This window comes from Phyllostomus discolor, chromosome 1 (assembly GCF_004126475.2).
Source record: "Phyllostomus discolor isolate MPI-MPIP mPhyDis1 chromosome 1, mPhyDis1.pri.v3, whole genome shotgun sequence".
NCBI lineage: Eukaryota > Metazoa > Chordata > Mammalia > Chiroptera > Phyllostomidae > Phyllostomus > Phyllostomus discolor.
This window is the reverse complement of record NC_040903.2, coordinates 84107983-84135576: the sequence shown is the minus strand read 5'-3', so window position 1 is coordinate 84135576 and position 27594 is coordinate 84107983. Positions and strand designations below refer to the sequence as shown.

General features: G+C 36.9%; 1 protein-coding gene across 1 annotated transcript in view; it reads right to left on the bottom strand.

The window, feature by feature from the left end:
* Nucleotides 1–27594, bottom strand: part of DKK2 (dickkopf WNT signaling pathway inhibitor 2) — a 97715-nt gene that overhangs the window by 17905 nt on the left and 52216 nt on the right. The gene's annotated exons all lie outside the window — the stretch shown is intronic.

Below are 27594 nucleotides of genomic sequence, written 5' to 3'. Positions count from 1 at the left end.
TTTTGGGAAAACTTCCAGGATGGCTCCTCACTCCAAGCTGATGGGAAGGCCCCTAGTAACCTGTGCCCTGCTGACACCACATGCTCATCTGCACCGTGATACAGATCATGCTCTGTTGAATTCTTTGCTTTCATTAAACTCTTTGATTACAGAATCATCTTTCATCTGTATCTGCAATGGTCACATAATGACTGGAATAATTTAGCATTCTACATTTTGTCCAGTAATGAATTAGTGAATGTGATTTTGTTGAAACAGTGGTTGGGAATTTATACCATTGAATTGACAAAAAAAAATGCACATGTAAGTACCATCACAAGATGGTAAGAAGAAAGGATTTGAAAATGAAGAGATGATTTTATAGATATTTTTAAATAGATTTTAAGAAATAAGATCTGCATAAACCATTTATAACCAGCATGTATATACCTAAGGGCATCATTGTGTTTAAGGAAAGGGGGGGATTGGGTGATGAGTACTTTTCCAGCCAGCAACTTGACTTCCAATGTTTCATGTTGAGTTTAGATTCACAGCTTTGAGTGCTATCATCAGTTCTTTTACATTACATTTTTGTGGCTGATATTTTTCACATTAGATAATATAAATTATCTAATACAGCAATTTTCAAGGAGTATGCCGCCACACGATGGTGTGTCACAGGAATTTTTAAAACAAGCAATATCTGACTATTTAGTTAGGTGCACTGATGTCTTTTCCCTTAGACTTCAAGCAAAACAAATGACAACAGCCAACACAACAAGACCTGTCCAGTGTACACAAATCAAAATTACACTTCTTTTTTGTCAGATTGGCCAAACAATAACATTTTTAATGCGCCATATAATTTTAGTAATTAGTTTATGTGTTCCGTGAGATGAAAAAGGTTGAAGATTGCTGATCTAAAGTGAAAAGTAAGCTCTTTGGTGTCTAAGTGGCATCAGTGGTCTCTGCCACAGCAGTAATGCTGTCCTAGTCACTATTCACAGCAGCGATTCTGTATGGCACCTCTTTCCTAACTGTCCCCCCAACATTGTTTAAACCTTTTGGTGGGTGGGTGGGTTACTATAACACTGGGTCCTTCCGGGGATCAATGTGACACTCCGTCCAAAATGCTTCTAACTTTTTTTCACCTCTGCCTCTCAATATTTTTCCCATTGGTGGATCATATCTGATAGTGTCCCTAGTTAACCTCTATCACCATGAGGTGTTTTTGCGAAGAAACGAGAAGAAATGAGCAATTCATTTGCTGGCTTCCTGTATCATTTTGGAGATACATAGGTGGAATAATAAAGGGATTCAATTTCTTGATAAGCCTTAGTCACAGCAACATAACAACCAGGACACAAAAACCTAAAGTACCTTTTTCCAAATGCTTGCCCCATGGAATGCCACCACTAACACGTTTATTTGATGTCTAACATGATTATCATCCTAAACAAGTTGAGTTAACAAGGTTCTCCCCAGGCAGGTTAACAAACACACACACAAAATGCAGACAAATGCTTCTTGGTTTTGAGCCAGTTCCTTTTAAATCATGTCTATAGTTATTGTGCACACCTATCCAATTCCTGTCATTAATCTCACACATTGAAATGTAGAGATACATACATTTTTCAGACTCTACTCAAAAGTTTAAAATCTTAGAGAAATTTTCAAAGGTCTTTATTCAGCTCAGTCTAAGTTTATATTTGATATTTATGAAAGAATGATATAAGCCTATTGCATGGCAAAGACTCAAGAAATAGGAACTCTACCTCACAGGTTAAACTTTTTTAAGTTACATGTTTAATACATGTTTTGAGTCTAGGCAGAGATGCCAATTTGTGTTTGAAAAGGTTGTGTCTCTGTAAGTCTTCTGGGCAGTTTAGCTGCAGAGTCTAGAGAACAGAGCGATTGGATTTCCTTGTAGGAAGAGGAAAGGCATAGCCCAGCCTGGGCACAGCAGGTATCAGACAGGACAGATGACAGCCTGACTGTAACATTTCCCGGGTTTAACTGTGATCAGCAGAGCTTTACGCACACAAGCAAGTCAAGCTGTCTCCACGTTAACCTTAGATGAAGTGAGTTTTATTACAAAACCCAGCACCAGGCAGGCTCTTTTGCGAGGGCAGATCAAAAACATCAGGATCTGGTCCTGTGCTGCTTTTCATCTCCCGTGCTTGAGCACACTTTAATTCACGCAGACCTGATTCTCCTGGGGTTTCAAGCAGGATGGTTTAGAAAAGCTAGGAATGAGCTCTTGAAATAAGACTGCACATTCCATAGACTCAAGAATTGGAGCTGAATTTTTATAGATGGTATATTGAAAGCTGTTTACAACTTAGAAATGATGGTTCCAAGACATATTATAATGGCTTTCTTATATAAGAATATTGATAAATAACAGCAAATTTGCTAAGAAGTCCAGTCTTGCTTTCTGCAAACCTTCCAAAAAAAATCACAGGTCTCCAAAACAGTTTTATAGAAGGAATCAGTTAGAGCATTGATCAACCAGTTACTGGCTACATAATAATAATTAACATTGATATTTAACAGAAACTATTCGTAGAGCTATTTGTCTTCAAAGTAGTGAACATCTTAAGTACTGACAAGTTAACTCTCTGTCACAGCTGCCAACATATGTTTGGAAAGCTGTAGAGGGAACTTTGTAACATCTAGCATTCTGTCCTGGTAACCTCTGTGGGGGATTCTTTCCATTGTTTATCTAATGTTTGGATGTACAGAGATGGGGTTATAATACACACCCATGTCCCGCTCTCTGGCTGGTTCACTGCTGAGTCTTCAATTAATATCCAATCAAAGGGAAAATGTGTTTGCAGTGATAGAGTGGTATGGTTTTCATTGAGGACAGACTGCCGGAAATAATACAAAAACTGTCTGGGAATTTGGGTGCATAACCTGGGTGTGGTGAGGATGAGCTTTCCACATTTCTCACTAGAGTTCAACAACTCTCCTCATAACCTCAGTCCAGCCGTGGATCCTTGAATTCACCATCTCACCAGCCAAAAATTTTCCTCTGGCTAACATATGCCATAGTTGTTAGAACTTCTCTACAAACTAGACCAGTTTCCCTGAGGCCCTGAAGACAACAGGCTCCTGGAAACGACAGCTATTTTGCAGATGTACTTTTTACAAAATGATTTTACACTTTACCTAGGTGCTTAATCGACGTGTCACTTTACAGAACAATAGCGACCAACTATTGATGTTTATTACAAATCTCAAAATTTAATTGTAATTATTTTTCCCAAAAAATTTACAAATTTTTAAGCATTCAAGAATTTCACTTACTGGATATTTAATGATATTCAAGTAGTATTGTTAACCCCTGCTTTTGATAATAGTATGGCAATTATATTTTTATTTTTTAATATATTTTATTGATTATGCTATTATAGTTGTCCCATTCCCCCCTTCACTCCCCTCCCCCCTGCACACCCCCTCTCACCCACATTCCCCCCTTTAGTTCATGTCCATGTGTCATAAGTTCTTTAGCTTCTACATTTCCCATACTATTCTTGCCCTCCCCCTGTCTATTTTCTCCCTACCATCTATGCTATTTATTCTCTGTACCTTTTCCCCCTCTCTCCTCCTCCTACTCCCCTGTTGCTATTCCTCAATGTGATCTCCATTTCTGTGGTTCTGTTCCTATTCTAGTTGTCTGCTTAGTTTGCTTTCGTTTTAGGTGTGGTTGTTAACTGTGAGTTTGCTGTCTTTTTACTGTTCATATTTTTTATCTTCTTTTTCTTAGATAAATCCCTTTAACACTTCATATAATAAAGGCTTGGTGATGAGGAACTCCTTTAACTTGATTTTATCTGAGAAGCGCTTTATTTGCTCTTCCATTCTAAATGAAAGCTTTGCTGGATAGAGCAATCTTGGATGTAGGTGCTTGCCTTTCATGACTTGGAATACTTCTTTCCAGGCCCTTCTTGTCTGTAAGGTCTCTTTTGAGAAATCAGCTGACAGTCTGATGGGAACTCCTTTGTAGGTTACTGTCCCCTTATCTCTTCCTGCTTCTAGAATTCTCTCCTTCATTTTAATCTTGGGTAATGTAATTATGATGTGCCTTGGTGTGTTCCTCCTTGGGTCCAACTTCTTTGGGACGTTCTGAGTTTCCTGGACTTCCTGGAAGTCTATTTCCTTTTCTAGATTGGGGAAATTCTTCTTTATTATTTGTTCAAATAAGTTTTCCACTTGTTGCTCTTCCTCTTCTCCTTCTGGTACCGTTATAATCCAGATGTTGGAACATTTAAAGATCTCCTGGAGGTTCCTAAGCCTCCCCTCATTTTTAAAAATTCTTATTTGTTCATTCTTTTCTGATTGTATGTTTTTTCCTTCCTTCTGGTCTACTCCATTGATGTGAGACCCAGTTTTCTTTCCATCACTATTGGTTCCCTGTGCACTTTTCTTCATTTCACTTAGCATAGCCTTCATTTTTTCATCTACTTTGCGACCAAAATCAACCAGTTCTGTGAGCATCCTGATCACCAGTGCTTTGAACTGTGCATCTGATAGGTTGGCTAACTCTTGGTTGCTTAAAAGTATTGGCTCTGGCGCTTTGATTTGTTCTTCCGTTTAAGCCATCTCTCTCTCTCTCTCTTTTTTTTTTTTTTTGGTCTGGTCGCACCTGTTATATAATGAGGGGCAGAGCCTTAGGTGTTCACCAGGGTGGAGCACCCCAGTTGCTGAGTTGTGACGCTGTATGTGGGGGCGGGGTCAGAGAGGGAACAATGGCGCTTGCTCCACTCTGTCAGATTTCAGTCCCTCCGTGCTTCCCCCAAGCAAATTGGTCCTTCTGGTGCTGGTTTCTGGGTGGGTGAGCTTATGTACATTCTAAGACCCTGTGGGTCTCTCCAACAAGCTGTCCTGTGAGGCTGGGAGTCTCTCTCAATACCTCAATCTCCACAAGTGTTTTCAATTGGTGCTCTCCACCAGCCGCCAACTCTGCCCCTCTTACTGGTCTGGATGAATGATTGTCAGGACTTCTGTACAGTTCAATTTTCTGTCTGTTCTGGTTGTTTTTTTGTTTCTAAATTTTTGTTGTCCTTAATTTTGGTTGTGCAAAGAGGCACAGTGTGCCCACCTATGCCTCCATCTTGGTCAGAAATCTACTCTATCGCAATTATATTTTTAAAGTTCATGACTCTTAAACAACTGAAATATTTGTGGATGAAATACAATGTGTAGGATTTATTTGAAATGCTCTTCAGAAAGTGGGGATGAGTTGGGGAATGGGGATGAAATGACATTAGCCACGAGTGGAAAATTGTTGAAGCTACAGGCTCGTCTTGGGGGGTTAACCCAGACTGCAGTCTCCCTTTGTGCACGTTTGAAATCTTAAAGGATAGCTAAAGAATTCCTGTATCATAGGCAGAATTCTAAAACTAATCTTCCAGGAGCAGCCAGCTCCAGATATAATCTGAAATCGCTTGGTTCTCCACACAAAGCACAGGCAATGTCCTGACAACAGGAAATAAAAATTCTCTCCTGATCCCATTCTCACCTGGGAGAGGCGGAAAAGCTAAGCTCTGATAGGGTTGTGCCGGGCTGACAAGACCTCTGATAGTGTGAGTAAACTTCTGAGCTTGTACACAATGGATTATTTACATTCTGCTTCACGGAGGTAGCCAGCAGTTCATTGGATTTATGAATTAGAGCTCCAGCCTCTGATCCCCAAGTCTCCTAAGTGAAAATTCCCACAGGAGCCCACAGGAAAACACCTGTTCTGAGCCATTGCCATCCATTGAGTATTTACTAAAAGGCTAGTAATGTGGGCATCTTAGGGGTGGTAAAGATGAATAAGACAAGATCCCTCAAGAGAAGTAGGGCAAAAATAAGCCATTGCTTATAGGAGATAGGTTATTAAACCTATCTCTTCAAGGAGCTCACAGGAACTCCATTACCTTGGAATGGACAAACAAGGAGAAAGAGAATTGATATTAAACTCAGTTAAAAATCTCCAAGTACATGGAGTCTCTTAATTTTTCTGGGTGGGGCATGAACTAACGGGAGTGCGGGTATGAAATGGATGTGTGAGACTGCATCTCTTGATATTAACCAGTCTGCTGCAGCTGGCATTCCCCTCATCCCACCCCAAATTCATCCCATGACAGCTGTTTGAAAGATACCGTAAAGACATGTTTCCTTTAGAATGCCACATTGTTTCACAGCAATTGCTAAGTGTCTGTCTAATTGAAATGACAGAGCTCTTTCTTTTTTGCAGGAAAAATAGAAGTAGCTGAGGGTACTTATTCTCTGAATAGCCTGCTCATAATCTCACACCTGTATAGCACCTTCAGGTTGGCAAAGAGCCTTCACAACATTCTCTCATCCAATTAGGGAGGCTATCTAGGCAGGCTTTTTAAAAAAAATTTATCGATGTGAAATTCACATGACATAAAACTAACCATTTTAAAGTGAATAATTCAGTGGCATTTAGTACCTTCACAATGTTGTGCCACTACTACCTCTGTCTAGTCCAAAACATTTCCATCACTCCAAAATGTGTAGGCTTTGTTAACTTCAGTTTTCAGGTGAGGATGTCTGCTCAGCAACTCTGAGGTGATCTAGGGCAGTACATGCTGGAGCCACAATGCAGGTTTTCTGTCCCTGAGTTCTTTACCAGACCAGTGATTCTCAAACGCCAGTCTGTCACCTGGAGGACAAGTGAAAACAGATTGCAGGGCTCTAGCCATAGAGTTTCTGATTCAGTTAAGCCTAGAGCAGGGCCTGAGATTCTGCATGTCTCATAAATTCTGAATTCATGCTGATGTTGCTGGTCTGGAGACCACACTTTGAGAACGATTGTGCTGTGATGAGCTGATTATTATCCTACTTTCTAATTACAGGTTTTGCTCATTCAATCAGGGATATTATATATATTTACATCAAGCAGGCTTATAGGAGGTGTCTGCTTTCTCCACCCCACAGGTTTATTGGCTCAATCAACATCAAAATGCAAACACAGGGGTGAAAGCACTTTGGCAGTTTTATTAATGCCATGTACATTAATATTTTACTCATTGCTGCAGGTCGGTCCTTTTACTTCACTATCTGAGCTTGTCCTCTCTCCCAGCATGTCTGAGGAAACTGCCAAACCGTGTAACTTTTATTCCCAAACACCAGAATGATCATGTGTGTGAGCCTGGCACACAGTGCCTGGCATAGAGTAGTCATTAAATGTCGAATTAATAAGTTTACTTAACAACCAAAGGTCAGAGGGTTTCTGTTAGTGTTACTTAAGGCACTTCCAAATATACGGCTATGAAGCAACCTATATGATGGGTGTTATGGACAGGGCTCTATTAAGTAGGGTAGTCCTCACCCAAGGTGTATATCACCCCAGCACCCCAGACTGATGGCACTAAAGACCTTAACAGCACTGCTTAGGGCACCCCCTGCCTCTGCATCTCTGCATGAGTGGATGCCAGTGTTTTAGCATCAACCCCAACCCACTTTCTTTGCCCCCATCCATGTATGTAGATGTGTATGGATGGCAACTTGTAATACAGCCAACACAAATTCCAACATCTGCCCACCAGATCTGCATGCAATGCCCTGGTCACTTAGCTTGAGGTTGGGTAAGGAGGAGCATTGCAAGAGAGCAAAAGGTAGAGCTGACAATGTCTTCTTTCTAAAGTGCTGGGATCCTTTAATCTTTCTTACTTTGATGTCTGGGATTTCCTTCTTTATGCAGTGACACTAGGACTAAATGAAACACCAGGAAACCATTTACCACTAAAGAGCGTGTGTTACAAACACCTGCAGAGCCCATGGAACCAGGTGACTTGAATTACTCACACATTTCTAGATCTCTGCTCTGTGGGTGGGAAGCTGTTCTGACTCTTTTTTCACTTTGGGTAGAAGATGACAGCTCTGCTCACACTGTTGACTTCTATTTATTTTCTGTCCATCCATCAAATAAAGGCACAATCATGAAATGTAAAAAAAAAAAACCTTTATAACTCTGATAAGTTTAAAATCAGCTGCTTCAAAACACATAAACCTCTGCACAGATGGTCTTTGCATTCACAACAAAAGAGAAATATTGTGGTCCAAGAGGCTGAGGACTGGAAGGCTGAATTCTGGGTTCCAGTTCTGACTTTTCTATCAATTAGCATGTATTTTATTCCATCAATTTAACATCTGTGGGCTTACAGCTTTTCATCTATAGAAAAAGGAAATCACCTTAAAAAAGTTTTTGTTTTTTGTTTTTAGCAAGCTATTTATTGCAGCTAATAAAAAAATAATTACCAATTCCCCGGGGACTATTTGTCATTATTCTGCTTTACTTTTGCATTGCAGAAATAATACCAATATATCACCTCCTTTTATTGTTTGTTTCCATCTAGTAGAACAAACAAGATACCTAAGCAGAATATTTGATAAATGTGAACAGCATCAACATTGTTAACACAGCCTAGCATTGCAAAAAGTTCTAATCAAGCTAACATTTACTGAGTTTTTACTATGTCCCCTGCTCTGTGCTAAGCGCTTGTAAGCAACGACGTGTGCAAGGCTCCTGCTCAGTATAAAACTGCAAAACTTCAACAATTCAGTTTCAGATCGGAATGTGAAAAAGGTCCCAGTAGATATGTGTGTTTTGTGAAAGCCCACATAGGTAGGGCTGATCTTTCAAAAAACTTACAAAGGCTATTCTATTTCTTTTTCCCAGCAGTCTTCTCCATCTCAGCAAATGGTAAGTCTGTAATGGCAGTTGTCAGGCCAAAAACCTTGCAGCCATCCTGGCTTCCTTTCTTTTGCTCCTAACTCCCTAACTTCAAATCCAGTCAGCTCTACCTTCAAAGTGTTTTCAGAAACCAACCTCCTCTCACCATCTGTGCTGCTCTGCTCCGCTGCATGCCTTCCATCTTTGCCCCTCCATCCCAGCACCCTCCTAACTCATTTTACTCTCAACACAGCAGCCCTTGTAAGCCTGTCAGTTACTCACTAAAAACTGCCCACTGACTGTGCATATGACCCAACACGAAAGCCTAAGCCCCTTCTGTTTGATATGAGCTGACCCAGAGCTTCTTTCTTACCCCTCACCACTTGTTTGCTCCTCTCCAACTATGCTGGTCTCCTTGCTGTTATTCCTACACACCATGCATCCTTGAACTGAGGGCCCAACACAAGTTCTTGTCTGCCTGGAAGGCTCTTCCCCAAGAGACACATGGCCCACTTCACTCTTCTCCTTCAGGTCTTGGCTGAAATATACCACCTTACTATTGAGGCTTCCCTGACACAGCCCTCTACTGCCCCCTCATCTCCTTTATCACTTTATTGTTCTCTGTTTATAACATTTCTTACTGTCTGACATGCTATCTATTTTATTTATGTTTATTGTCTATCCCTTCCCTGAAATATGAGCACCATGAGGGCAGATATATTTTTTTTTAGTTTTGTTTTGTTTTTGGCTGTATCTCCAACATCAAGAGCTGTATCTGGCATATAATAGGTGAATGAACGAATGAATGAATGGCTATATTTTATAAACATATGTTTGCATATCTAGCCTTGAAAAGGTCCTTTTATTCCTGTCCTCTCCAAAAACTCTTCCACCTCTGATTGTTATTCCTTTCTTTTGTAAAAGTTTGCCCCACTACTTGAATAAATTGTTTTCTGAATTTGACTAGTGAGAGTTTAGTTAGAAAGAACTAACATATTTATTTCTCCTCAGCAATTTTTCCCTAACAAAATTCTCTTATTTAAAATAAAATCTCTAACTATGCTCATTCTCTCTTTCATTGGAAAGCTTCTTGAAGAGTAGTTTATACCTGTAGTGTCCTCTTCCAGCCACTCATTACTCCTTAGTTCAACATTTAACCTCAGATCTGGTACTAGCAATGTGCAGAAACTCATTATCACTCCTGCTCATCCTTAACCTTCTCAGAGCTCAGTTCAAATGGCTGTGCTTGATTGTATCATTCCCTACTCTTCGGTAGAAAATGGTTCTCCAGGAAGGACAACTGTTTTCTCCTTAGCTTCCAGCACGTATCCTCCTGTTCTTCACCTTGTCTTAAATAGGTTCTCTTCTTTCTAACACAGTTATTATAAACAGCTCTGGCCAAAATTTATTTTTATTTTTGTAGAGTTTTTCACTCCAGAATTTCACACACAAGGTGATTTTAACTATCTCATGAAGATAGTCATTCTAAACAATAATGACTAAAGCTTGCCCTTGAAACTCCAGACATTCCCCACTCACTGGATCTCTTTAGGCTTCTTAAAGGCTGCATATTTACACCTATACACACTACAAGTCAATCAAAACCACCTTTCCTCAGGACCTTCTTGGTTTTCTTTAAACAGCCTCCAAAAGTGAAACTGGAATGGTTCAAAAGGTGACCAATGAAACCGTATGACTGAGAACGTAGGGGATGAGATTATTTGAAAATTTTCCTTGAAAATGTGTTTCTTAAGAAAAAAATCATTGATATGTTTTACCATGAGGAAAAACTTTTTCATCAGGTGGGAAATAATACAGTCAAGTGTTCTCTTATTTTTTTCTGAATGGCATTAAACAAAATGCATGTTCAGAAATAACTGCATGTTTGTTGTGGCACTGACTAAACAAGAAGACTAAATCTTAGATTTTTACATAAGCTTATCAGTTATTGAACTCCACATGAATCTCTTACTGGGCATGTTTGGCAAGTGGCCCACCAGCCTGGACTACAGTGAGGAGTTGTGACCTCTAGGGACTGTTCATTCCATTTTGGAAACAAATTTCTAAGTGGTCCTTCCCCATATCAAGTAAAAGTCTAATTCCCTTTTCATTCCTACTAGTTTTTTTTGTTCTGCCTCTTAAATCTACTCAGAATAAGTCTTACACTTTTATTAGGCCAGTAGTTTTATTTAATAGAAAGTTTCTGTTAAGTTGACCTTTTCTTAGCTTTGGTAGATTTCCTTATTTTTTTAATGGACCTATTTCTATTTGGATAGTCTGATATAACCTAGTATAAAGTAGGTATAGCATGAACATTTTTAACTATAGGGACTGGAAATTTAATAAACTTTCCAATTTAAGAGATTAAAAGATTAACACAACTCTCTGTCAGCAACTTTTTGTGAATACTTAGATCCTATGGCCTTCAAAATGAACAGCAATATTGATGCCAAAATTCTTTATTTGTGTTATGGTTATGATTTAATATGAGCACTACTTTAATGCTAATATGTATTCAGTGAGTCCATGAAGTAAAAACAAACCTCAAAAATAAAAAATAGCCTCAAATTTTTCAAATTTAATGATAACGTGTTTAATTCAAAGAATGGAAATAAAAAATTAAAAGTTATTAATCCACCACTCCTAAGGGAAGGCCAGAGCATTTTCTAATTTTCAAACACCTAACCCTAAATTTGTAATAGATTTCACTGAACTGGTAATCAGGTTGCCACTTCTGTTAGGATTTACAGAGACTCCAAAAATTCTAAATTCTCCAAAATTTAATTTTTATCTTTTGTCTTACCAATATGTTGGTTGATTGCTTGTAAAAATAATGAAAAACTTAAACTAATCTTCAATTTAGTTTTTAGGAACAACACTATTTTTTAAAATCCCTGATATATTTCTTTCCATCTTTTGCAAGATGCATCTAATTTCCTGAATTAGCTTGGTTATTTCTTGGTATTCCTCCTAAGTAACCACTTTTATTTTGTGGTATTCCCATTTGTGTTTCAACTCCTTGTTTAAATTTTTCTGTAGACAACCAGCTGTTAGGCTTAAGAACACCAGATATTAGTATAAGGTTTGAGATGTTGTTACCAGGGCAACCGGCACTGAGCACCGGCTGTGGGCCGTCCCCATCACGGTGTTCACTATTCCAAATGGGGATTGAGCTTCACCTTTCTCTATGGAAATAAGACAAACAAAACACATTTTAACCCAAATTTAAAGAGGCAGCTAGTATACCCTTCTGGGTATAAGCCCTGTTCGTACCTATCCAGTGGCTCTGGTCTACATAAAAAGAACAAAAGAACAAATGTTTAATCAAAGAAAAATGTATAACAAATAAGGCTTTAACCATCACCACTTGGATGATCAATTACATTTTGATGATTTTCAAGGTTATAGATGAATTGTCTCATTCAGTAGATGAAAAGAGAAAGCTTCAGATTTCCCATCCTTCTTTCCCTTTCTTCAGAAGCTTAGAGGCTACTGAGGTTCCTCCCCATATCCATATGAAGCAATTCCTCACACAAAAAGAGAAATCCTACATTCAAATTATAACACAGTCCAGTGAAGTGTTAGGTGAGAGATCTGGGTGTTCACTGCAGAAAGGGAAATACTTTAGCCTCCTTCTGACATTCCAGAATTGCAGAATTGTAAGACATAGGATTTATAAAAACGTAGCACAACACTATCACTTTCAGATAAAGAAATTAAATATTTTAGCCTTCAATCTATATTCATTTACTTTATGATTCAGGGCAATTTACCTTAAGCTTTTGACATCCAATTATCTTATGGTGCCAGAGTCTTGCTGTGTGGCATCCATGGGCAGAATCCAAGCCATGGGCAGAATATGAGTACTGTTTCTAAAAAATTATCAGCCAAGCCTCAGTGTCCACAAATACACCGTGAATAGAATAATGACTACAATTTTATTTACCACACCATTCACTGGGTGTTCAAATGACATAACCTGCTGTTTAAAATACATTGTCTATGTGGTGAAAGTGTTATTATTCTCATTTATTTACATAAAATTTTAAAAATAGAAAATGACCTGTATGATGGAAAGTTATGTTCTCTCCCACATGTAGCTGAGGTCACCACTGTGCCCACTAAAATTTCACAAACAAGAGATTTAGAATATAAGTTATTACTTGAAAGTCCTAGACATACAAATGTCCTGTACATACAAATTTTAAAGTTTTGAGTTGTTGTTTCGCTTGCTGATTCTTTTTGCCTGGTGTAATATTGCCAACAATTCCTTATATTTTCCATTTACACTATCTAAAAGTCTATTTTTTTCATAGCATAATAAGAGAGGAAGAAGAAATTACTGTTGTAATTGCATTTTAATTAAGACACAATACATTCTTTAATGTGCCACTCTACTATTTAAAGTGGCAGCCTGAATCAGATGTGAGAAATGCTCATTTTTTCTCAGTTTTATTGAGAATTTATTGGCATACCTCACTGTATAACTTCAAGGCATACAGCATGACAATTTAATTTGGACATATTGTGAAATGATTGCAATAGGTTCAGCTAACACCCATCTACTCTTCTCATACAGATACAATGGAAAGAAAAGAAAACAGAAAAAATTCTTCTTGTGATCAGAACTATTAGTACTTTTTTATCTTAGAACTGGAAGAGTATACCTTTTGACTACCTTCTTCCAATTTTCCCCCACCCCCATCCTTCGCCTCCAGTAACCACGAGCCTGATCTCTTTCTCTCTGTAAGTTTGGACTTTTTGTTTAGTTTTTGTTTTTAGATACTACATTTAAATGAGATCATGCAGCATTTGTCTTTGTGACTTATTTCATTTAGCATATGCCTTCCAGGTCCACCCATGCTTTCACAAATGGTAGATCTGCTCATTTTTTATGGCTGAATGATATTCTATCATATATATAAATGTTACAACTTCTTTATCCACTCATCCATCAGTGGACAACTAGCCTGTTTCCATGTTCTTATTATTATAAATATTGCTGCTATGAGCATGGGGCTACAAAGATCTTTTTGAGGAAGTGTTTTTGTTTTCTTTGGATATGTAACCAGAAATGATGTATACCCAAAAGTGAAATTACTGGGTCACATGGTTTTTCTATTTTTAATTTTTTGAGGAATCTCCATACCATTTTCTGTAGTGAATGCACCAATTTATAATCCCACCAACAGTGCGAAGGGTCCCCTTTCTTCCATGTCCATGTCAGCATTTGTTCTCTCTTGTCTTTTGTGATGATGGCCTTTCTAACAGGTGTGAGGTAACATCTCACTGTGGTTTTTAACTTGCATTTCTATTGACTAGTTATGTTCAGGATTTTTTGTGTGCCTGTTGGCCTTGCACATAGCTTCTTTGGATAAATGTTTACTTACGTCCTTTACACATTTTTAATTGTGTTATTTGTGTGTGTGTGTGTGTGTGTGCTTGTTTTGTTGATCTTTGAGTTTTTATGTTTTAGATACTAACCTCTTATGAGATATGTGGTTTGAAAATATTTTTCCCCATTTCATCAGTTTTATTTTCACTTTGTTCATGGTTTCTTTTGCTGTGCAGAAGTTTTCTATTTTGATGTGGTTCTATTGTTTATTTTGTATTTTGTTTCTTGTGCTTTAGGGGTTATATCTAAAAATTCATTACCAACACCCATGTCAAATGTCAAAGAATTTTGTTACCATGTTTTCTTCTAGGAGTTTCATGGTTTCAGGTCTTACATTTAAATCTTTAATTCATTTTAAGTTGATTTTTTGAGCATCATAAGACATGGTTCCAGTTGTTTTGTTTTTTCTTTTTACGTGCCTGTCCTCTCATCCCGGCACCATTTATTGAAGAGCCTGTCTTTTCTCCATTGGCTATTCCTGACTCCCTTGTCACATATTAGTTGACCATATATGATTGAGTTTATTTCTGGGCTCTCGATTCTGTTCCATTGATCTATTTGTTCATTTTGATAACTATACCTTTACAGTGCTACTTGAAATGAGGAAGTGTTAAGTTTCCTGCTTTGTTCTTCTTTCTCAGTAGCTTTTTGGCTAGTTGGGGTTTTTGTGGTCCCATATAATTTTAGGAGTGCTTTTTTTTTCTAATTATGTAAGAAATACCATAAGAATCTTGATAGGGATTGCATTCAATCTATAGATGGCTTTTGGAGGTATTGACATTTTAACAATATTTAGTTTTCCAACCCATGAACACAGGATGTATTTCCATTTTTTGAATCTGACAAATACCCATTTTTATGTGACAGAGATAAGTGGGTCTTTGACAGTTTGCAGTGTATAGAAACCACCATCTGTATTAAGCAGAAGGCCATGCTCCTCGAGACTGGAATAGAAACATTTCAGAATGTTGTGGAGGGGTGTCCCTATTGTGGAATATGACCTCATAGTTTTATAATTAATAACACAGCTTTGCTTCAATTGGACAATCTTGAGAAATGGCACAGTGAAACCATTTTGCATGTGTTCTCACTGGAAATTTATCATTCATAAATCAAGTAATAACCAATACAACATAGCATGCTAGATTTTAATGTTAATTTTTTTTTAAAAAAACAGCAACTAACTGAAAATGTAATGGGTATTACTTTCTCTTTTAATGTTATATTTACAACCTTTCAAAAACTAAAGGCTTAGTGGCTTTTTACCCCCTTTTTTATCCTTAGGGGTGAGCAAAGCTAGGTTTACAGTTATCTTACAAATAAATAATGCAATAATGAATAAATAACAAATAAGAATAAATTCTGTGTTTTGCATATTCACAACTGTATTTTCCTACCTGTCCTTCTAAAGTCAGAAAGGTAAAGTATTTCCATAGCTAAAACTCTCTGAAAGTAAATATAAGGGGAACACATTTTAAAAATAAGCTTGTTGCCTGTTTCCATTTTTTAGAATAGAGCATGACCTTTGGGGAGGTTTTATATGGCTGGGAAAGAAAGCACGACATCACAATGTGTCTGTTTGGCAACTGTTTCCCCTCTTCCGGAATCACACCCAACACACATCAACATGTCACCCATGAATTTGCCACAACTCGTCTCAGCACACCTGACCATATGCAGGGAGTGGCAAACTATTACTTTTTTCCAGTAAAGGTCAACAGATATCTGATGTACCATGGAAATCTTTGGTAAAATTGCAGCTGAGATATGCCAACTGGCTTTATTTGCCATAATCAGAAATACAAAGAAAACAAATGCAAAGCATTTCTTGGTGTGAGCTATTGCTATTAACTACAGAGTACTGATAGATAAATCTCACATTTAAGCTATGACATAGTCAAGCAAAGACTATGTCATAACTTAAAATCTATATCCACTCTGGAGCCCTCTCTTCCATGCCTTCTTCCAGCACCTCACTCCCTAAAACAGAACTCCAGCCCCAGCTTCTGACTGAACTCATTTTTCTTTGTTGCAACATTTATCACAATCTACTATAATGGCTTACGAGTTTCCCTAAGGGCAAGTAAAGTGTTTAGCTCATCTCTGTATGCAAGTTCACAGTGCAGTTTCTGGTGCCTAAGAGAGAATCAATGAACTATTATCAAATACAGGAATTCTGAACTCAGAAGATAATTTAATTTAACATGTAAGAGAATGTGGTCCGTATTTTTTAAGATGATAGTCTACCAGCATTTTTAAAAATAACAAGAACTTTTCAAAAAATTTAGCTGACCACCACTATTGAAATAAAAAACTAAAAATTTAGTCAGAATTGTCTACATTATAAAACTTTTTGCATTTTTATGATCTAGGAGAGAAATTATTTATAACATGATAATGTATATCAAAAGTCATATTAGATATATAAATTATATGTAGATTATATTACAGGGCCCTTGCAATGGACTTACTATCTCTTTGTTGAAAGAATCTCATTTTTAAAAATAAAGGATCAGCCCTGACCAGTGTGGCTCAGTGGATTGAGTGCCAGACTGAGAACCAAAGGGTTGTTGGTTTGATTCCCAGTTAGGGCACATGCCCGGGTTGCAGGCCATGTCCCCAGTAGGGGGTGCATGAAAGGCAACCACACATTGATGTTTCTCTCCCTCTATTCTCCCTCCCTTCTTCTGTCTCTAAAAATAAATAAAATCTTTTTTTAAAAGAGTAAACATTATAAAAAATAAAAGTAAAAAGAAGAATCAGTGAAAAACAGGTGTGAATGTGAAATTTATAACACACCTGGATTGCAAACTACCTATAATTTATAAGAATCACACTTATATTCCAGAAACAAAGGTGATATTGTCACTCTTAATCTCCCATTTATATTATACATTCCTCCAAATAAGACATATAAACTTTTAAAAAATGTCCTATTGTATTGAGTGCATACCTAGCATTATTTAGTTTGGTAACAATTTTAATCATGGAGGGCAAAAAATTATGCATTTGAACACATCTGCTTCTAATTTTTGGTACCCAGTTCAACTGATTGCTCTCCTGCCTCATAGATTCAGTTTACCTCATGTTTTCTCCATTTCTTAAATACAACAAAATGAGCAGAAATGCCATTATTAAGAATTTAAGAGATAGAAAATGACATTAAATACAGGCACATGTTTACATTTCTTATAGTTTATATCATACAGTCTATATTTTGAAATGCCAAAAATATATGCCTAATTACTGTATTTGACTTACTACATTGACAAGATATCTAAAATAAGATTTTATTTGCCTGTGTAGGAAAATATTCTAAACATATAAAAATGTTTTCCTGATGGATTAGGAGTGAAATACCCCAAGTCTCCACATCACAAAAACTCATGACATTAAGCAGTTTTGAGGAGTGCCTTATTGCCTCACAGAAGTTTCTGTTCTTCATTGATCTCATTCTTTCTCAGGGTCTCTAGGAAATTGGTCTTCCATGCAGTTAAGATATGATTGGCTTGCAGTACTCAATGAAAAGAAATCCACCCTTCCCTTTCATGTAAATCTCTTCATTTATCTTGTAAGCCTATTTCATTTTATTTGCTTATTTTTTCAAATGTCCTTAAGAGGATACAGAGATTAAGTGGGATCTAGACACCCAATTTGTAAAATCCCCATAAGTAATTTCATGTTTAGAACAGAATGATCTGATTTTAATGGGAATTGCAAAAAACTAATATGCATTGTGATTATAAAAAATAAAATACAAATTTAAAATATGAGTAAATCAATGTCAATATGGTTTATAAAAGGAGACGATATTGAAAAAATTATGGTTGGCAGAAATTTACTCTTCCTTCTCTTACTCACTGTTTTATTTATTCACTCCTTCAACAAACATTATTTGCCACCTTCTACCATAGAGTGTATAGGTATATATTCAATTAAGCTCATATACAATGAAGCTCAGATAATTTTTAAAATGTGATTTCTGAGTTTTCTCAACATGTCATCAATTTATGAAACAACTTGATCCCTGGCATGAAAACTGAACTGAGGTCAGTGAAAATTTACACCAAAAGGGGAAAATTAGTTATATGTAAAAAGACAAACTTGGATGTCTAGATATCCAATATAAATTTATTTTATAAACTGATTTATATCTCATTAAATAAATGGTCAATTACTCTTAAAACATACTGCCTAAAGATTCAGGGTTTCCTATTAACATCCATATTGTTATAAAATGTGTAAACTTTTCTCATGCAGTCTCACCTCTTCTATCTCTGGAAAATTGAGAGTTGACTAGATTTCTGTGTGTTCTAAAATAGTAGTCCTATACTCATTAAATCTTTCAGAGAGGAGAAAAGGTATTTGACTCTGTAGAAAAGTCGGTACATATTATAGATTGTCTCTTTTGCAGTGTTTTTACAGTTAAAAAATATTTAGAATTTAAATATAGTAGCCATATTTTAACATGACTTTACTTTTCCTAAATTTCAGTCTTTACAAATTTTAAGACCTTGACAGTTTTACAAGGAAGTGGTTCTAGAATTCCAACAGAATCAAATAACCATGTAACAATAAATGTTAAAATGTTTTAACTTTATTAAAAATTTCACACACATTTGCAACCACCAGAATTTTAGTATAAAAAATTTAAATCTGGTAATAGTTAACAGCCATAGACTTTCTTTGTAAGCATGGGTTTTCTCTATCTTGTGCTTCTAACATTAACAATTTAGTTATAATTTGTAAATTAATAAACACTTGATGCAAAATTTTATGTATTTAAACTGAATTTCATAACATTCACTAAAATTGATTTTTCACATAATTTTGTCTTTCTATTATTTACCACAAGATTCAGACAAATAGAAAGGAACCAGCTATTAATTAAATAGCATTTTAGTTAAAAGACCATAATGAACCTGGTTCCATCACTTAAGAACTGCATGACTATAAGCAAGTAACTACCTTTCTGTGCATCTGTAAAATCGTACCTCATGGAGCTTTTCTAAAACTGATGTGATGTGACATATATAAAGCACTTAGAATAGTGTCTGGCACTTAATAACTGATGAGTTAGCTACTGCTATCATTATTCTTGTCATTAGAGCAATGCTTGAGAAATTAAATCCATAGATAATCTCTAAGTCTTGGTCAAACCATCTTTTTGTTGTTGTTCTCATAGTGAACTGGTTCTTAACCAGAGGACTCTGACCTTGGTTGGGAAAACATGACAGCTTTTCTTCATGGACCTCTAACTACATATCCCTCAACTGTGAATGCACTGCAGTACCCACCCCTGTGGTATTGGCAGTATCTGTGCCTGTCAACAATAGAAATCACAGATAAACAGAGTTACTGTTGAAACTCAAAATACTGTTTCTACTCATCACCATTATAAAATTATGGCAGCTATTGAACCTAGAGCTAGATCTTGTTATTCAATAAATAATAAAGACATATTTTGCAATATTGCAAACTTAGTTTGTCACATTTCAACATAAATGTTTTTTAGTCATATTATTTTTTAAATATTAAAGTTTCTTTATATTTTATTTTAGAGAGAGAGGAAGAGAGGGAGAAAGAGATGGAGAGAAACATAAACATGTGAGAGAGACATTGATTGCAGACTAGCCCAAGCATATGCCCGGGCAGGGAATTGAACCAGCAACCTTTGGATTCACAGGTTGGTGCTCAATCCACTGAACCACACTAGCCAGGCCTCAGCTATATTATTTTATTTAAACATTATTTTGAGAAGGATTTCTAAGTTTTACCAGACTGTCAAAGGGATCTTGTGTACTCAACCTGCTGATTGAGTACCTGAATGGATACAGTGAGCTTTATTTACTCTCTTTTTCATAATTCTAGGTGAGTGTACCAATATACAACAAAAGACTAAAGAGTGAGCAGCTAAACAAAGACAACAACTACCACAAGTACCAGAGTTTTCAAAACTGCTTTATTTTGAAATTTAAATTAAAAATGTGAATTGAATTGCTATCAAGGGCAAGATCAGAAGTTGGAGACTAGTAAGCAATTTGGTGTTCGTGTTGGTTAATGTGTCCACTTTGGTAGACTCCTGTGCCCAGTCATTTAATCAAACACTGATCTATTCAGGTATTTCTGTGCCAGTATTTGTAGATGTGGCTAACATCTATCATCAGTTGACTTTCGGTAAAGAGATAATCCTCGATAATGTGAGTGGGCCTCATCTAATCCGTTGAAAAGCCTGAAGAGCAAATCCTGAGATTTCCAGAAAAATTCTGCTTGAGATGGCAGTGTCAACTATCTCCAAGTTTCCATCCTGTGGGCTTCAGACTTACTGGTCCCACAACCATGTGAGCCAATTTCTTTTAAAATACACATGTGTGGGTAGGTAGGTAAAGATGTAGACTATAGACACAGATATCTATACAGCCTCTTTCTCTTCTGTTGGTTCTGTTTCTTCAGAAAAGTCTGACTGATATTACCACTCACCTACTTGATTTCAAATCAAATAAAGGTAAAAGAAGAAATATTTCTCTTTCCATAATTTTATACTCCTACATCCTTTTTACTGTATCTACATCTTATAAATTTCATTTCTCAACATTTAAATACCACCTAAGAAGCAGTTTTGAAGACAAAAATAGAAATATACTTTTATCTTATTGTGTTAATATCCAAATATTTAATATTTCTTATTTCTTAGAATAATTAATATCAGCCATTATGTTAAAACTATGGCAACATATATTTTTATGAACCTAGTGAATTATTTCTAAAAGCTTGAGAGGAATAAGCTTTCCAAGAATGAAAAGCTAAAAGTTATGCAGGCCTTACCAATTAAAAAGTAATAAAAACTATTTGAAACATCCCACCAAAGATAAGATTTAATAAAGGCAATCTACTTCACTTGCTTTTAATTTTTTACATAATTCTTTCTATTTTCTTCCAAACAACATGAATACCACTGAGAAGTTCCTGGTTGATTTGATGCCCAGTGAGAAATCCCAACAATACATATAGTAATTTAAGATTGAAAAATAATTTGGGAAAATTTAAAGGACTTTAAGCACATACTTTCAAATGAACTTGGGTTTGAATGTTTTCAGTGAGTTATGGATAATCAATTTATACTTGTAAGATTATTGAAATTACAAGATAGTGACCAAGTGGTAATTTCACATATTAATTTGCCCCAAAACATTAGCTGATATACCAACTCTAGTAAAAAGCTGATTTTTGTGACATACTTTTTTTTCACTGAAAAATAATAAACATTTCCAAACTTGGAATCAGATTCTGAGTTTAAAGAAAAGCATGCAATTCATTCAATGTTTTCATATACCTTCCACACAGTGGAATTTTTGTAGGAATATGCATTATAGGTTAAAATTTATGTAACATTACTGTCAACTTTACTCACAAAAGCTGCAACTGAATACCACCCTAATCAATTTCCTGGGATTTTCTCATTACTGGCCAACTCTCCATCCCTTCTAAATTTTCAACCACTGTAATTTTCTCAAGAATGCATGCATGTTTTTTATTTAAATCTCATCTGTTAGGAAGTAAACTAAATGTCTCGACCATTGTTCTCAAACAGTCGTGTTTGAAAGAGTGTATTGTAAGCCTGGGGTTCTTTCTTTCTTTAAACAATATGCATCTTAATGAAGAGCCTGAAACTCATAATTCTCTGGAGGCTGTCTCAGAACTACAGGCTTTTCAGCCACAGGCCTCTGGTTAATAATAGACTACAAGTATTAAGTAAGCTCACAATAAAAAAAAAAAAAACAAAAACAAAAACTGTCTTCCAAGAATTATTTTCATTATTATAGTCCATTTATGAATTACAGAAGTGCACAAATTTTTATTTTTTTATTTTAAAGGAGGAAGAGCTTATTAAAATCTTTTCAGTCACAGACAGGGACAAGAATTGATGCCAATTCCACCAAGTTCCTTGGTGGATCCACTCATTCATTCACACATTCATTCAACTAATAAATATAGAGCACTTATCATCATGGCTCAGGCACCGGGGGAGGCACTGGCTTCACAATGGTGGAAGAAGACAAATACAATGTGTACTCTTATGGAGTCTGTTGTTTGGTAGAGCTTAATACATAAATATGATAAGTTTAGAGAATATACTGAATAAATGTGGCACAGTGCTATGGAAGCACATAGCAGAAGAGAAGGGCCAGAGAAAGTTTTTCCAAAGAAGTGACATTTGAGGTGAGATCTGAAGGATGCCTAGGAGTTAACTAGTTGAAGGGAAAGCCATACTGAGGAAAAGTTCCAGAAAGTAGAAATGGTTTGTGTTAAGTCCCTGTGGCAACAAAACAGCATGGTGAAAAAGAAGTCCAGAGGGATGAGAGCAAGGTGGCAACGGAGTGAGATGAGGCTGGCTCAACCATGATGTAGGTATCGTTATCCTTGTAAATAAACAGGAAGTCACAAAAGGATTTAAGGATGATAATGGCATTTTCCTAGGGCACATAATGGGTTTTCCCATGGAAGGTTTTGTTAAATACCTACAATACAATGCCTATCACTTAGTAGAGTTGATAAATACTTGTGAAAAGAAAGGAAAGAAAGAAAGAAAGAAAGAAAGAAAGAAAGAAAGAAAGAAAGGAAGGAAGGAAGGAAGGAAGGAAGGAAGGAAGGAAGGAAGGAAGGAAGGAAGGAAGGGAAGAAAGAAAGAAAGAAAGAAAGAAAGAAAGAAAGAAAGAAAGAAAGAAAGAAAGAAAGAAAGAAAGAGAAAGAAAGAGAAAGAGAGAGAGATGGAGGACCCTTCCATGGAGGGAGGGAGAGATGGAGGGAGGGAGGGAGGGAGGAAAGAAGGAAGGAAGGCAGAGGAAAGGAAAGGAAGGAAAGGAAGGAAGGACGGAAGGAAAGGAAGGAGGAAGGAAAGGAAGGAAGGAAAAATGATCAAAGCAAAATACCCCAGAGAATGAAGACATACCAGAGAATGCAAAATTTACAGATATTGAAGCTGGTGGAGTAGGGAAACTGTGCTCACCTCCTCCTATGATCACATTAAAATTACAACTAAACCATAGAAAACTGTCACTGAGAACCACCTGAAGACTATCTACAACTAAGGATATAAATAAGAAGCCACACCTATCAGAATGGCTATTCTCAATATACCAGCAATAACTGTTGGTGAGCATGTGGAGAAAAGGGAACCCTCATGTTCTGTTGGTGGGATTGTAAATTGGCACAGATGCTCTGGGAAACAGTAAATATAGGGGTGCATATTAAAAAGATATGTACCTCTATATTTACCATATAATAGTAAATTATTTATAATAGTCAACATATAGGAAGAACCAAAGTATCTTTCAATAAATGAATTATTTACAGTAGTCATTTATTTACAATAGTCAACATATAAGAGGAACTAAAGTGTGTTTCAACCGATGAATGGAAAAAGAAGAGGTGGTCCATAAACACAATAAAATATTACTCAGCCTTAAAAAAGAATGAAACCTTGTCATTTACAACAACATGGATGGACCTAGAAGGTGTTGGCTGAACTAAGTCTGACAAAGATAAATACCATAAATTTCACTTATATGTGGAATCTAAAAGAATAAATGAACAAACAAGACAGAAACAAACTTATAGACACAGAAAAAAAATGATGGTTTCCAAATGGGAAGGAGGTTGGGGGAATGAGTGATAAAGGTGGAAGGGATTAAGAAGTACAAACTGCCAATTTTAAAAATAGTTACAGGGATGGAAAGTACAGCATAGGGAATGCAGTCAATAATATTGTAAGAACTATGTATGGTGTCAGAGGAGTATTAGACTAGGCAAAATAGACTTTACAACAAAGTCTCTAACAAGTGACAAAGAAGGACCCAGCATCTCCACTTCTGGATATTTATCTGAAGAAGCCCAAAACACTAATTTGAAAAAAATATGTGTTCATATGTTCATTACAGCATTATTTACAATAGCCAAGTTATGGAAGCAACCTAAGTGTTCATCAATAGATGAAGGGGTATAGAAGTGGTGCATATATACAATGAAATGTGACTCAGGACTCAGCCATAAAAAAGAATGAAATCTTGCCATCTGCAACAACATGGAAGGACCTAGAAAGTATTGTACTTAGTGAAGTGAAACAGAAAAACACAAATGTCATATGATTTCATTTATATATAAAATCTAAAAATAAATTAATTAATTAACAAGCAAAATAGAAGCAACCCTGGCTGGTGTGGCCCAGTGGATTGAGCACCTGCCTGCAAATTAAAGGGTCACTGGCTTGATTCCTGGTCAGGGCACATGCCTGGGTTGCAGGTCAGGTCCCCAGTAGGGGGCATGTGAGAGGCAACCACACATTGATATTTCTCTCCCTCTCTAAAAATAAATAAATAAATAAAACAGAAGCAAACTCATAGATACAGAGAACATTTTTTAAAAGATTTTATTTATTTATTTTTAGGAAGGGGAAGGGAGAGAGAGAGGGAAAGAGGGAGAGAAACATCAATGGGTGGTTGCTTCTCACTTGCCCCCTACTGAGACCCTGGCTCTCAACCCAGGCATGTGCCTTAGACTGGGAATGGTTTGCAGGCTAGCACTCAATCCACTGAGTCACACCAGTCAGGGCCAGAGAACATTTCCATGGTTGCCCAGTTGGAAGGGTTTGGAGGCTGGGTTAAGAAGCGAACAGGGTTAAGATGTACAAATTTTTAGTTACAAAATATCTATGGGATGTAAAGTACAGCATACAGAAAATAGTCAATAATATCATAATACTTGTATAATGTCAGATGGGTACTAGATTTATTGGTGATCACTTCATAAGTTACATATATGTCCAATCAGTATGGTGTACATCTGAAAACGGTGTATTGTATGTCAACTAATAAAATTTTTTAAAAACTGTAGACATTTAAGCCCTGGCTGGCATAGCTCAGTGGACTGAGCATGGGCTGCGAACCAAAGTGTCGCAAGTTTGACTCCCAGTCAGAGTACATGCCTGGGTTGCAGGCCACGGCCCCCAGCAACCACACATTGATGTTTCTCTCTCTCTCTCTCTCATTCTCCCTCTCTTCCCTCTCTAAAAATAAAACAAAATAAATAAAATCTAAAAAAAAAACTGTAGACATTTAAATCAAATAGAGCTCCCATTCACTACTGTGGCTCCTCAACATTTTTCCAGAGCTTGCCTCGTTTTAGGTGTTGTCATTTTTATAGATGAGGATATTAAATCTAGAATAGTTAAGCAACTTGCTTAAGGTGATACAACCAATTCTCATGTCACCCTCTCTCCGGCGTGTTAATGCTGTGTTCATGCACACACACACACACACATACCTTTTTTTCTCTCTCCACTGAAGAGGTCTTGATTATGATTAATATTTAAAGTAAAAGTCTAAATAATAGGACCATGTTTCAACTTCTTAAAATTAATCCACATGTTACATTTACTTTTAGTTCAAGTTGCTGTAAAGCACGGTGTGCCCAAGAGAGAGCAGAAATACACTCTGCAGAAAATGGACTGCACAGTGAGGTCACTGAGACTCCATTTCCCACACGGCTTTCCGGGCAGTTCAGCTTTGCATGTGCTGGCAAGTTTCTTGAGCTGCTGTCACACACGGGTTTACAGAACATCCACTAGCTGGCTCTGGGTGTAGTTTCTCAGGTTCAGAGGAAAGGAGTTAATGCTATTGACTCTCCCGCTGAAGAGAAGATAAAGACACTCCCTCCAGATATACATTTGCATTCTTCCTCCCTTTCCCAGGTGTCCAGTTTGTATTTCCCAGAAGCATGACTGGTCAACTCAGAGATACTCCCAGTACAAGAAAAGTACTCAAGAAGAAATTTTAGCATTTGACCCCAATAAATCCCAGTTCAGTGGTAGGTTCCTGGAGGATAAGGCTGATTTATGAATTTTTTTATTATTTAAGGTAGGAGTCAGTTATCCCAAGAAGCAGTTTCATGATTTCTGGTTAGAATTGAAACCTGGCTTTCTTATCTGCCTTTCCTCAAACTCTTGGGCTCCACGCTGGATGTCTCTTCCCTTTGTTTTCTTGCATAGCCCAGGGTCATCCCAGGTGCCCCACTTCTCCTCCTCCAAGACTATTTTCCTGGGCTCCCTCACCCTCTAGACCTATCCTCAGTCGTGCTAATGCCATCCTTGTCCTCATCTACCCCTTTCCACACTCCCCAGCCCAACCCCTGCAGGACTGTAGCCCATGCTGACTCCAGAATAACACAAAAACATATGACACTGAAAATCAATGACATAACTTGTGTTGTGTGTAGTGTTGAAATGGTGATGTGGGCAGGGGAAAAGGATAGATTTTTTTTAAAGGAAGAATATATTTTCCCCTCTGATAACTTCCAACTTCTGTTTCTGTTCCCTGGCAGTAAAGCCTTTGAAAAACTTTTGATATTTACTTTCAATGCTTCCTTCCAGTGTGCCAAATGTAAAAGGGGTCAGATATATGGTGACTAAACAAGATTTGACTTTGGGTGGTGGGCCCACCATGCAATATACAGATGATGTATTATAGAATTGTATACTTGAAGCTACATAGTTTTATTAACCAATGTCACCCTAATAAAATTAGTAAGACAGAAAAGAATATAGGTAGAAAAAAAGTGCTTGGCCTAGAACAGGTACTTAACAGTAGCTATTATTATGATCAGCACCCCCCTCCTCCTCGTGAGTGTGTAACATCACACAACCACCTTCTTTTCCTCAAGGCACCCCTGAGAGTAACTCAATTATCAGTCCCTGTTGGTACTACCTCTCAAATGATTGACCCAACAAGTACTCACTGCTGTTGGTCAAAATGCAGCCTTATTTTTACTGCTCTGGTCTATTTTGCAAACTGCTGTGTCTCCACAGAGCCTATTGCATCCACAGAATGTTGGGACTGTGGCAACACTGGCATTACTGATCATTGGAAACATCTTTAATCCAGAGAACGTGCCTCCAAAATTGCAGGTAAATTCCTGATATTGTTATGGCTGCCTTGTACCTAAAGAGGAGCAAACTAACTGGTGGCTACAATTTACAGTGTTTCTTAGGAAGTCTTGCTCTTAAATGCAATTGACTCCTCCTTTGAGGAGGACCAGAAAAGCAAAGTTTCCAAAAGGTTAATACAAGTATTGGAAACAGCAAAAAAGAATAAAACAACTGTTGTGTTTCAAGCTTTCAAAATACCAAATTAGGTTCTGTTTTGCTTTGCTTTGCTGACAGAAGTAAACATTTGTTTGGGTGGCCATCTTAGAATCTGTTTTAGCACTGACTTCTGTCACAAACACTTTCTTGCACAAACATTTTGTGCAAACATTTTATTGCCTTATGTTTTCTCTGAGTAAACATATAGAGAATGCGATTTTCCAAATGTACTCTGTCATTTGCATTACTTTGGGGATTTGGTTGGTCTGAGATAAACAAGATCCCTGAGTTAGGATAATAAACCCAGCCACTAACTTTCTAAGTAATACTGAGCTAATCCCTCCAGACATGTAATTTCTTTGCATAGACTTATCTCTCCTAAAATAAAACCAT